Genomic DNA, 12,677 nt, shown 5'->3' on the forward strand with positions numbered 1-12,677 from the left:
TTTCTTGTGTAGGTTGGCCTACTATGAACATCATTGCTGCTGTTTTTTTAATTTTTTAAAATTCATATATATATATATATATATTTTTGTGTAATTTGTGTGTATTTTGAAAAGCTAACATAAGTGCATGTGACAGATGGGAGCAATAAAACATATTCTATATTGGCTCCACTTTTTTAAATTAAATGGAAATGTTCATTTAAAAGTTAATATTGTGATACATTCTCAATGAAGTTAACATTGTATGTGCAGTTGAAATTTGGCCATTGAGTAAATTACCAACAAATATGTATTTTCAACACTCATTCAGAACTGAAAATTAACCTGATTTCAACATCCATAAAATACTTTTTCCCCAACATGTTTAAAATACTACTTTTAAACATTCGGAAAATACATCTTTTAGATGTCTTTTCAACGTCATTTTACTTACCTACATTTGCTGTCCTTGAGCCACCAAAACGAAATATTATCCTGGCTATAAATGTGGTGTTATTATAATGAAGATCTATTTAAGTAACATACATACACACTTTCATAGCCCTTCAATCCACTCAAAGGTATGTGTGCAGTGTGTGTGTGTGTGGGTGGGTGGGGGGGGGACCTCATGCCAAGAACAAAGCCAGTTGTTTAACCCACATCAAACTGCCTCAGTCAAAACCATGTCCCACTCAGAAATTGTGTCTCGGTGGGTTTGGGGTGGAAATAATCCCTGGATTCATCTAAAGGAAATTATCAAAGGACATGGTTTTCACATGTGGGCAACCTCACATTTTACCCTATAACAAACCAAAATTAACTTTAATATTAACTGCACATAAAATATTTAACTAAAAATGACAACATTATAATGAGAACAACATCATTTTCTTCAGCTTAGTCATTTTAACAGGGGGCCTAATTCCACCACTTTTTGTTGGGGAAGAAGATGCTGTGGAAGTTAAGCATTTTACTGCTGTTGAGAACAACCATGGAAAAACAACTAAATCCCCTAAACCCTTACATCTGCAGTACCCTACAACTGTTGCGTACACAGCCACATGCTGCCCTCTTGTGTATCAATGTGGTAATGGACCACATGAACAGAGACATCAGCATACAGTAGTAGGGTACCTTTCCTCCTCAATTATGACCTAATAGAAAAGTTGTATTATGCTCGATAAATAGGTTTTTGCAATAAACTCCCTATGTGAGTAAACTAGTCAGTAGGAATATATAGACTATTCAAATGAATTGGTTAATTTACAACAATAACATTTGTTGAATAAAATACAAACACTACCCCTTGAAATTCTAGTTGGGCAATTCCACAGCATGATTGCAAAGTTAAACAAACCACAAGTCTTCATGCACAAGGACTACTTTGAACAATAACACGGTACATATTGTGCATAGAGTTGTATGGATTGCAATCATTGGGTTTAGTTTGTCATACATTTTAAAGTGAAAAATCGGAGTTCCGAGACACCAAGACTTCTCCATGGTTATTCTAAATATTACAAAGTTCCCATAAAGGAGTCGAATAATGGAACACCCAATACTACAGTAGAGATTGTAATAAAACAATATATATAGGAAAACAATCAAATACAAACATTGATGAAGAAATAAACCACAACTACCCTATACCAATCAAGATAGGGAATGTTGTAAAATAATTAGTATTCGACTTTCTATATATAGTAGTTTATAAATAGATAAGTCAGCATTAGAAGAAAGGATAATTAGCAAAATAATACATCTTGAAAAATAACGAATTGGAACACAGAAGTACTCAATCAACATGGTAGAGATAAAAACACAGCAAGCAGAAGACATAGAAAGCACATTATGTGAGTATGTGCGGGTGTATTGTGATGGAATGTGGGGTGTGTGTTTTTGCGTTTGGAAAAGTGTGGAGTTTATTTTTATATATATATATCTTTTTGCCTTTATTTAACCAGGTAGGCCAGTTGAGAACAAGTTCTCATTTACAACTGCGCCCTGGCCAAGATAAAGCAAAGCAGTGCGACATAAACAACAACACAGGGTTACACATGGAATAAACAAACATACAGTCAATAACACAATCGAGAAAAAAGTCGATATACAGTGTGTGCAAATGAGGTAAGATAAGGGAGGTAAGGCAATAAATAGGCCATAGTGGCGAAATAATTACAATTTAGCAATTAAACACTGGAGTGATACATGTGCAGAAGATTAATGTGCAAGTAGATATACTGGGGTACAAAGGAGCAAAAAAATAATAACAGTATGGGGATGAGGTAGTTGGATGGGCTATTTACAGATGGGCTATGTACAGGTGCAGTGATCTGTGAGCTGCTCTGACAGCTGGTGCTTAAAGTTAGTGAGGGAGATATGGGTCTCCAGCTTCAGTGATTATTGCAATTTGTTCTCGTTATTAGCAGCAGAAAACTGGAAGGAAAGGAGGAGGGAGGAATTGGCTTTGGGGGTGACCAGTGAGCTGAGATAAGACAGAGCGTTACCTAGCAAAGACTGATAGATGACCTGGCCAGCCAACGAGAGCATACAGGTCGCAGTGGTGGGTAATATATGGGGCTTTGGTGACAAAACCGAGTTAAGTCAATGAAAAAGGAAAATGGTTGTGAATACAAGAGCCAATGTATATCTGCGAGCAGAGGTTGTCAGAGAGAGCTTTAAATTGTGTGCAGATATGGGATATACATTTTTAAATAAATAAATATAGTTTATTTATTTAATTGTCCTATCATGATGGAACGGTCCCCAACCCTATACCCTTGACACCCACCTGAGCGACCCACACATTAAGGAGAAGTCCTTATCTGTTTTATGGACTACTGTAAGTAGCCTATACGCAGCCAAAACAGAAAGATAAATGAGGTCAGAAACCCACTAAAGCAGTACGCCCCACTCAATATTCTGAGCCTGCCTGGCAGGGTTGGACCTACAAAGCCAAAGCACCCTGATTAGGTGAGCATAATATGCAAAGAATTTCTTAAAGCTGTTTATGTGAACCTTGATGACCTTATACCTAGCTGGTGGGGATTCCGGTGGGGTGCCCCCACCCAGTTAGTGGCGGTGCTGGCAACACTAGTTGCAGTAACCCATTGGGGAGGGAGGGGTCACACTCAGACATTCAGAGACGGGGCAAATTACTGTGGCCCTAGTGGCATGGAATATTCAAAGGTCTGACTGTACAGAGATGCTTGACAAAATGGTCACAACGGGGGACCAGCGTGTGTGTGTTTCCAAAAGCTAGGACTTGACATCAGTTCATCAAATATCCCAATTCATTTTCTTTGCAACATTTTGCATGCTTTCTCAAACAGCTGCAACTGTCTATGCATTCGCACATCAAGTCCTTTCTTGATTTGGGCTCTGGTATGGAACAAGTGTTGAACATCTGAGCTTGTGGTTGTTTGTGGGGGAAATAGGTCGAGTGTGTATGTGTGTGTATGTATGTATACCACATCTGTTGCTATGGGGTCATAATGTTAGGGACAATATAGGATGAATTACAATATTTGATTTGCTAAAATAATAGTTGCTTGCAAAAAATGTAATCTTTGTAATGGCAATACCGGTTATAAGTAACAATCCTTCACATGAACTGCCTACAGTACATACACATCTTTTTTGTGAATTGTGGAAATTAAGATATGCAAGATTTTATCTACAGTATATGTATGTTTTGATAACTATATATAATACAAGTCTAAGTCTAAGTGGAAATGGTTTTGGGGGTTGATCTGCTTCTGTTCTGTGGGTGGCACTATGTGCTCTTTTCGAAAGATGGGACCCGGTCTCTATGGTGAAATAAGTATAGCCAACTATAATTGTAATGGCTTAGTAGATAATAAGAAACGCAGATCAGTATTTACCTGGCTTAAAGAGAAGGAATATAATATCTACTGTTAACAGGAACCTCAGTCAACAATGTTATGCAGTTGTGTGTTGTGTATTGTATCTACTGTTAATAGGAAACTCAGTCAACAATGTTATGATGACTGGGGGGGGGCGAAATATACTTCTCAGGAAAATCAGTCAACAATGTTATGCAGTTGTGTGGAAAAATGACTGGGGGAAATATACTTCTCCCTTGGGCAAAGAAACTCAAAAGGGGTGATGATATTAATTAACAATCATTTTGATCCGAATGTGCAAATTGTCCAAACAGATCCGCAAGGTAGATGGATGATTTTAAGTATGTTATTAAACAGATATGGCTAATTTATCTATATGCTCCAAATAATGATGATCCACACTTTTTTGAAAACATATATAATCATTTATCAAACATACAAGCAATACAAGACTCTATTATTTTGGTGGGAGATTATAATTGTCACACGCTGATCAGTTTCACCCGTCCTCTTTGTTTCCACCCCCTCCAGGTGTCGCTTGTTTTCCCTAGTGTTTTCATGTTTCCTGTCTCTCTGTGTCAGTTCGTCTTTTATGTTTCTAAATCAACCAGCGTTTTCCCCGTTCTCCTGCTTTTTGCATTCTCCTTTTTCTAGTCCTCCTGGTTTTGACCCTTGCCTGTTTCTGGACTTTTGTACCTGCCTGCCTGACCATTCTACCTGCCTTGACCACGAGCCTGTCTGCCGCTCTGTACCTCCAGGACTCTGATCTGGTTTTGACCTTTTTGCCTGTCCACGACCATTCTCTTGCCTACTCCTTTTGGATGAATAGACATTGTAAGACTCCAACCATCTGCCTCCTGTGTCTGCATTTGGATCTCGCCTTGTGCTTTGATAATGATACGGTTTTAAATACCTTAATGGACCATAAAGGAAATCACACTACAAACTATCACCCTCATACACTTAAGGAAATCACAAATATCATGGATATTGGAACTAGTGGATGTATAGAGGCTTAAACACCAAACAAAAGAACAACGAACGTCACGTTCCGTAGGCTACGGAGAGCTAACAAAAAACAACATCCCACAACCTAAGGTGGCAAAACAGGCTGCCTAAGTATGATTCCCAATCAGAGACAACGATAGACAGCTGTCCCTGATTGAGAATCATACCCGGCCAAAACATAGAAACACAAAACCTAGAAATAAAGAATATAGAATGCCCACCCAAATCACACCCTGACCAAACAAATAGAGACATAAAAAGGCTCTCTAAGGTCAGGGCTTGACAGGACCGGACCCCCGGGTGGGCATCTATCACTGGTGGCGGTTCTGGTGCGGGACATAGCCCCGCTCCACCTCTGGCTCACCCCACTTTGACCCTTGCTGGAGGCTCCGGACCGGAGACCGTCGCTGGAGGCTCCGGACAGGGGACCGTCGCTAGAGGCTCCGTGCCATGGATCGTCACTGGAGGCTTCGTGCCATGGATCATCACTGGAGGCTTCGTGCCATGGATCATCACTGGGCCATCGAGACACACTGCAGGTCTGGAGAGCAGAGCTGGCACAATCCGTCCTGGCTGGATACTCACCCTAGCCCGGCAACTGCGGGGCGTTGGCACAGGACGCACTGGGCTGTGAGAGCACACCGGAGACACTGTGCGTAGAGCCGGCACATGATATACTTGGCCGAGGAGACGCACTGGAGGCCAGATGCGCTGAGCCGGCAACATTCGTGCTGGCTGGATGCCCATTCTAACCCGGCCGATGCGGGGAGCTGGAATATTGCGCACCGGGCTATGAGTGCGCACTGGAGACACCCGGTTCGATTCCAGGCTATGATTGGGAGTCCCATAGGGCAGGACACAATTGGCCCAGCGTCGTCCGGGTTTGTCCGGTGTAGGCATTCATTGTACATAATAATTTGTTCATAACTGACTTGGCTAGTTAAATAAATGTTTTTTTTTTAAAGTGAATCATTAAATCTGAAAAATTTGAGGCCCCTTACACTTCACTGTTGTGATGCAAAAATTCTAGTAAAATGCATAGCCCATAAAGGCATTGTCGGACATAATTCATCCTAATCAGAGAGATTGTTTACATGGATGATACATTGCAGATAATATAAGTGTCACACCCTGACCATAGAAAGCTTTTCATTCTCTATGTTGGTTAGGTCGGGGTGTGACCAGGGTGGGTCATCTAGGTGATTTATATTTCTATGTTGGCCTGGTATGGTTCCCAATCAGAGACAGCTGTTTATCGTTGTCTCTGATTGGGGATCATATTTAGGCAGCCCTTTGTGTTTTGTGGGATCTTGTTTTTGTGTAGCTGCCTGTGAGCAGCCCAGAATGTCACGTTTAAGTTTTTCTTCGGTTTTGTTTGGTGAGTTTATTAAACATGTGGGATTCTACGCACGCTGTGCCTTGGTCCAATCATTACGACGAACGTGACAAAGTCAAGTACTGGAAACAATAGAACACTATGAAAAAGCTGGGAAACCAAGCCTGGTATTCATAGTTGACTTTGAAAAGGCCTTTGATAAAGTGCGACTGGAATTTATATATAAATGCCTGGAATATTATAATAATATAATATAATAATATATGCCATTTAGCTGACGCTTTTATCCAAAGCGACTTACAGTCATGTGTGCATACATTCTACGTATGGGTGGTCCCGGGAATCGAACCCACTACCCTGGCGTTACAAGCGCCATGCTCTACCAACTGAGCCACAGAAGGACCATTCTCCAAATGTTGGAGAATCTCTTATAAAATGGGTTAAAGTTATGTATAGGTACCCTAGTTGTGAAATTGGAAATAATGGCTATTTCTCAAAGTATTAAACTGTCAAGAGGAGTAAAACAAGGTGGTGGACAACTTCGGCATATCTATTTATTTTCGCCATCAAAATGTTAGCTATTAAAATCAGATCCAACAATAATATCAAGGGGTTCGAAATCAAGGGCTTAAAAACAAAGGTGTCATTGTACACTGATGATGCTTTCTTTTAAATCCACAATTTGGATCCCTCCACTGCCTTGTAGAGGGATCTAGATATCTTCTCTAACCTCTCTGGATTTACAACCAAATTATGATTAGTTTACTATATTAGGTATTGGAACACAAAAAAAGTTAAAATCTTACATTACTGTGCAGTTTACCAATAAAATGTTCTACATTTACATTTACATTTAAGTCATTTAGCAGACGCTCTTATCCAGAGCGACTTACAAATTGGTGCATTCACCTTATGACATCCAGTGGAACAGCCACTTTACAATAGTGCATCTAAATCTTTTAAGGGGGGATGAGAAGGATTACTTTATCCTATCCTAGGTATTCCTTAAAGAGGTGGGGTTTCAGGTGTCTCCGGAAGGTGGTGATTGACTCCGCTGTCCTGGCGTCGTGAGGGAGTTTGTTCCACCATTGGGGAGCCAGAGCAGCGAACAGTTTTGACTGGGCTGAGCGGGAACTGTACTTCCTCAGTGGTAGGGAGGCGAGCAGGCCAGAGGTGGATGAACGCAGTGCCCTTGTTTGGGTGTAGGGCCTGATCAGAGCCTGGAGGTACTGAGGTGCCGTTCCCCTCACAGCTCCATAGGCAAGCACCATGGTCTTGTAGCGGATGCGAGCTTCAACTGGAAGCCAGTGGAGAGAGCGGAGGAGCGGGGTGACGTGAGAGAACTTGGGAAGGTTGAACACCAGACGGGCTGCAGCGTTCTGGATGAGTTGTAGGGGTTTAATGGCACAGGCAGGGAGCCCAGCCAACAGCGAGTTGCAGTAATCCAGACGGGAGATGACAAGTGCCTGGATTAGGACCTGCGCCGCTTCCTGTGTGAGGCAGGGTCGTACTCTGCGGATGTTGTAGAGCATGAACCTACAGGAACGGGCCACCGCCTTGATGTTAGTTGAGAACGACAGGGTGTTGTCCAGGATCACGCCAAGGTTCTTAGCGCTCTGGGAGGAGGACACAATGGAGTTGTCAACCGTGATGGCGAGATCATGGAACGGGCAGTCCTTCCCGGGAGGAAGAGCAGCTCCGTCTTGCCGAGGTTCAGCTTGAGGTGGTGATCCGTCATCCACACTGATATGTCTGCCAGACATGCAGAGATGCGATTCGCCACCTGGTCATCAGAAGGGGGAAAGGAGAAGATTAATTGTGTGTCGTCTGCATAGCAATGATAGGAGAGACCATGTGAGGTTATGACAGAGCCAAGTGACTTGGTGTATAGCGAGAATATGAGAGGGCCTAGAACAGAGCCCTGGGGGACACCAGTGGTGAGAGCGCGTGGTGAGGAGACAGATTCTCGCCTCGCCACGCCACCTGGTAGGAGCGACCTGTCAGGTAGGACGCAATCCAAGCGTGGGCCGCGCCGGAGATGCCCAACTCGGAGAGGGTGGAGAGGAGGATCTGATGGTTCACAGTATCGAAGGCAGCCGATAGGTCTAGAAGGATGAGAGTTCTGATGGTGATGTGGACATACACGGTGTACATATCATGAAAGAAAGTAATTATGTTACTACAATACATTTTAATAGAACATTTGCAAAAATAGATATGATTAGCTACCATGGACAGGAACAAATCTGTCTATTTGTGGAAAAATCACCCTGATGAACTCTAATCATATCCCAGCTTACCTAATTGCTTATGGCCTTGCCTACACCTAGCGACCTGTTTTTTTTAAACATATGAGCAAAACATATTTAAATTTCTTTTGGAATGGCAAGCCAGACAAAATTAAACGGGTCTATTTATATAATGAATATGAATTTGGAGGGATGAAATTATTAAATATTAAAGCATTAGACCTCTCACTAAAGGCGCCAGTCATACAAAAGTTATATTGAAATCCAAACTGGTTCTCTAACAGATTAGTAAGAATGTCTCACCCCATGTTCAAGAATGACCTTTTGCTCTTTATTCAGATTGCAACCTCTCACATACAGAGGACATAAACAGGACTTCTGGGGTTATGTCACACATGCATCTTACGAAAATATATGGAAATGTCTGCTCTAACCAAAATTACAGCCAACTAATTTCAGCATTACCACAGAAAAAGTGTGAAGTGGAAGGGGGAAAAAGTAATGAACTTGTCTGTCGTCCCTGCATTAAAAACCATAATTGATTAAAGAAATTTGTGATAAATAAAAAAATATACCAATTTAATTTAAGGACCAAAAAAAATGATAGCTGTAAGATTTTCGATGTACCGATTCCATTGCACATGGTTTATGAGCTGATGCGAAAAACGATGACGGATTCAAAACTTACAAAAAATGATTGCAACCAACAGAATGTTATATATATGGGGGATACAACCTTCCCAGCTTTGCATATTGTGCTGTAAAGACACAGAATAATTATATAATTTGTTTTGGTACTGTCCATACTGTATGTAGCTTGTTTTTGGTCTCAGGTCAAGGAATGGCTGAAAAATTGCAACATTTACCTGGAGCTAACGCTGCAGATAGAGCGATACTGGGTGATTTGAAAAGTCATAGTCATAGTCGATCAATAATAAAATAATAATTTAAGCAAACATTTTCATTTTTATTTTACAATTTGTAACTATGAAACTATGAGAATAGAAAGGTTCAGAATATTTTTGAAGCACCACAGCACAGTTAAATATATATATGGCAAATAGAGATGGGAGGAGTTGAACGGAGCTGAAGGGTGGGACTAATAACAACAAGATAACAAATGTAAAATACTCCGTCTGTAAAATGTATATAGGTTCAGAACTTTTGTGAAACAGCACAGTTAAAAATGTATGGCAAAATAGAAATCATACTGGATGAGCTTCACTATTGTTCTACAGTGTAGAAAATAGTAAAAATAAAGGAAAACGCTTGAATGAGTAGGTGTGTCCAAGCTTTTGACTGGTACTGTACTGTACATATAGATCTTTTAAAAATATATTTGATTATTTCCGCTAACCCTACCACCACTCCCCTAATTGGAGTAAGACATGAAGGTCAGTGCAAAGCTGTCATCAAGGCAAAGGGTGACTACTTTGAAGAATCTAAAATATATTTGTATTTGTGTAACACTTTTTCGGTTACTACATGATTCCATATGTGTTATTTCATAATTTTGATGTCTTCACTATTATTCTACAATGTAGAAAATAGTCCAAAAAATCTAGAAAAACCATTGAATGAGTATGTGTGTCCAAACTTTTGACTGGTGCTGTATATATATATATATACATTTTGTTTGGGTAAATAATTGGGTGTCAAGTAAAATCTTCCTAGTGTAACTACCAATCATGTATATAGAAACCCTGGATTGCTAACGCTATGCATTCTGCCCTATAAAGGCAAAACGCAGTAACTACGCTTTTGGTCAAAATTGAGTTGAGACTGAAATTAGGCTTTGTGGTATCTGTTTTATCTTGTGACAAAGTGTCCAGGTTCAATTATGTTCTGTTTCAGAGAAAATCGATTGTAAAATTTGCAGTACCTATAAAATCCAAGTAAAAACCAATGAAAACAAACATTGTGGCTTTGTTTCACCAAGTTTTGAATGCAGTTAGCCGCTCTGCCATAGAAAGGCAAAGAGCAGTAACTACGCAAACAGTGAAACTGAAGAAAATGGCTTTAAGATTTATTTGCCAAATATGTTGTAGGTAGATAAGTGATAATGCGCTGATGTATTATTGTCGTATTATTAAGTCACGTTATATGCATATCAACCATGATTTGACCTCAAATAAATTACCATATTAAGTCAAACAGAAAAACAACAAGAAAGTTGGATAAACACATTTAGATTGTAGATACTGCTCAAAGTCAAATATTTTTTTTAGAGTCTAAACAATCTGAGTGATGAAATAGTCCTTATGGCGAAAACATGCTTGAGTGTTACTACAATACAACATGAAAACATAACTATAACTGAACAAAAATATGAAAGCAAAGTGTTGGTCCCATGTATGATGAGCTAAAATAAAAGATACCAGAAATGTTCCATAAGCACAAAAAGCTTATTTCTCTCATATTTTGTGCACAAATTTGTTTATATCCCTGTTAGTAAGCATTTATCCTTTGCCAAGATAATCCATCTGCCTGACAGGTGTGGCATATCAAAAAGATGATTAAAGCATGGCCATTACACAGATGCACCTTGTGCTGGGGACGACAAAAGGCCAGTTTATAATGTGCAGTTTTGTCACACAACATAATGCCACAGAGGTCTCATGTTTTGATGGAGCGTGTAATTGGCATGCTGACTACAGGAATGTCCACCAGAGCTGTTTCCAGAGCATTGAATGTTAATTTCTCTACCATAAGCCGCCTCCAATGTCATTTTAGAGAATTTGGCAGTAGGTACAAATTTGTGCAAATAGCAGGTGGCAGAAAATGTGTATGGCGTTGTGTGGGCGAGTGGTTTGTTGATGTCAACATTGTGAACAGAGTGAACCATGGAGGCAATGGCGTTATGGTATGGGTAGGCATAAGGTACGGACAACGAACACAATTGCATTTTATCAATGGAAATTTGATTGCACAGAGATACTGTGACGAGATCCTGAGGGCCATTGTCGTTCCATTCATCCATCTCTATCACCTCATGTTTCAGCATGATAATGCACAGCCCCATGTCACAAGGATCTGTAAATAATTTCTGGAAGCTGAAATGGCCTGCACACTCACCAGACATGTCACCCATTTAGCATGTTTGGGATGCTCTGAATCGACGTGTATGACAGCATGTTCCAGTTCCCGCCAATACCTAGTAACTTCGCACAACCATTGAAGAGGAGTGGGACAACATTCCACAGGCCACAATCAACAGCCAGATCAACTCTATGCGAAGGAGATGTGTCGCACGGCATGAGGTGGTCACATTAGATGCTGACTGGTGAACCACGCCCCCTTTTTAAGGTATCTGTGACTAAAGATGCATATCTGTATTCCCAGTTGTGTGAAATTCATAGATTAGGACCTAATTAAATTATTTCAATTGACTGATTTCCTTATATTAACTATAACTCAATAAAATCTTTGCAATTGTTGCATTTGCGTTTATATTTTTGTTCAGTATATAATTGTGTCCTTTACATTTATTGAAATACTGTAGAATTGCACTCGTTCCTATGGATGACATGGAACACAAACAGAGTCAATAACACCCCCCCCCGCCCCCAAAGGTGCGGACTCTGGCCGCAAAACCTAAACCTGTAGGGCAGGGTCTGGGTGGGTGTCTGTCCGCGGTGGCGGCTCTGGCGCGGGACGTGGACCCCACTCCACCATAGTCCTTCTCCGCCTCTTTACCCGCCTCCGTGGCCTCTTTAACGCGGCATCCCTCGCTGCCGACCTCGGACTGGGGGCCCAAGCCACGGGTCCCGAATGAACGGGAGATTCCGGCAGCACCGGACGGACGGGAGACTCCGGCAGCACCGGACAGGCGGGAGACTCTGGCAGCTCCGGGGTGAAGGGCGATTCTGGCAGCTCCTGGCTGACGGACGACTCTGGCAGCTCCTGGCTGACTGACGGCTCTGGCAACTCCTGAATGACTGGCGGCTCTGGCAGCTCCTGGCTGACTGGCGGCTCTGGCAGCTCAGGACAGACAGGAGACTCTGGCAGCTCAGGACAGACAGGAGACTCTAGCAGCTCAGGACAGACGGGAGACTCTGGCAGCTCAGGACAAACGGGAGACTCTGGCAGTTCAGGACAGACGGGAGACTCTGGCAGCTCAGGACAGACAGGAGACTCTGGCAGCTCAGGACAGACGGGAGACTCTGGCAGCGCTGGGCAGGAGGAAGGCTCTGGCAGCGCTGGACAGGCAGGAGCACATGTAGGGAGGAGACGGAGAGA

At 41.6% G+C, this 12,677-nt stretch overlaps 1 pseudogene; it reads right to left on the reverse strand.

Moving 5' to 3' along the window:
* Nucleotides 1-7,159: 7,159 nt before the first annotated feature.
* On the reverse strand, nt 7,160-8,343 carry LOC127910521 (uncharacterized; annotated as a pseudogene).
* Nucleotides 8,344-12,677: the final 4,334 nt, after the last annotated feature.

This window comes from Oncorhynchus keta, chromosome 21, assembly GCF_023373465.1.
Source record: "Oncorhynchus keta strain PuntledgeMale-10-30-2019 chromosome 21, Oket_V2, whole genome shotgun sequence".
Taxonomy (NCBI): Eukaryota; Metazoa; Chordata; class Actinopteri; order Salmoniformes; family Salmonidae; genus Oncorhynchus; species Oncorhynchus keta.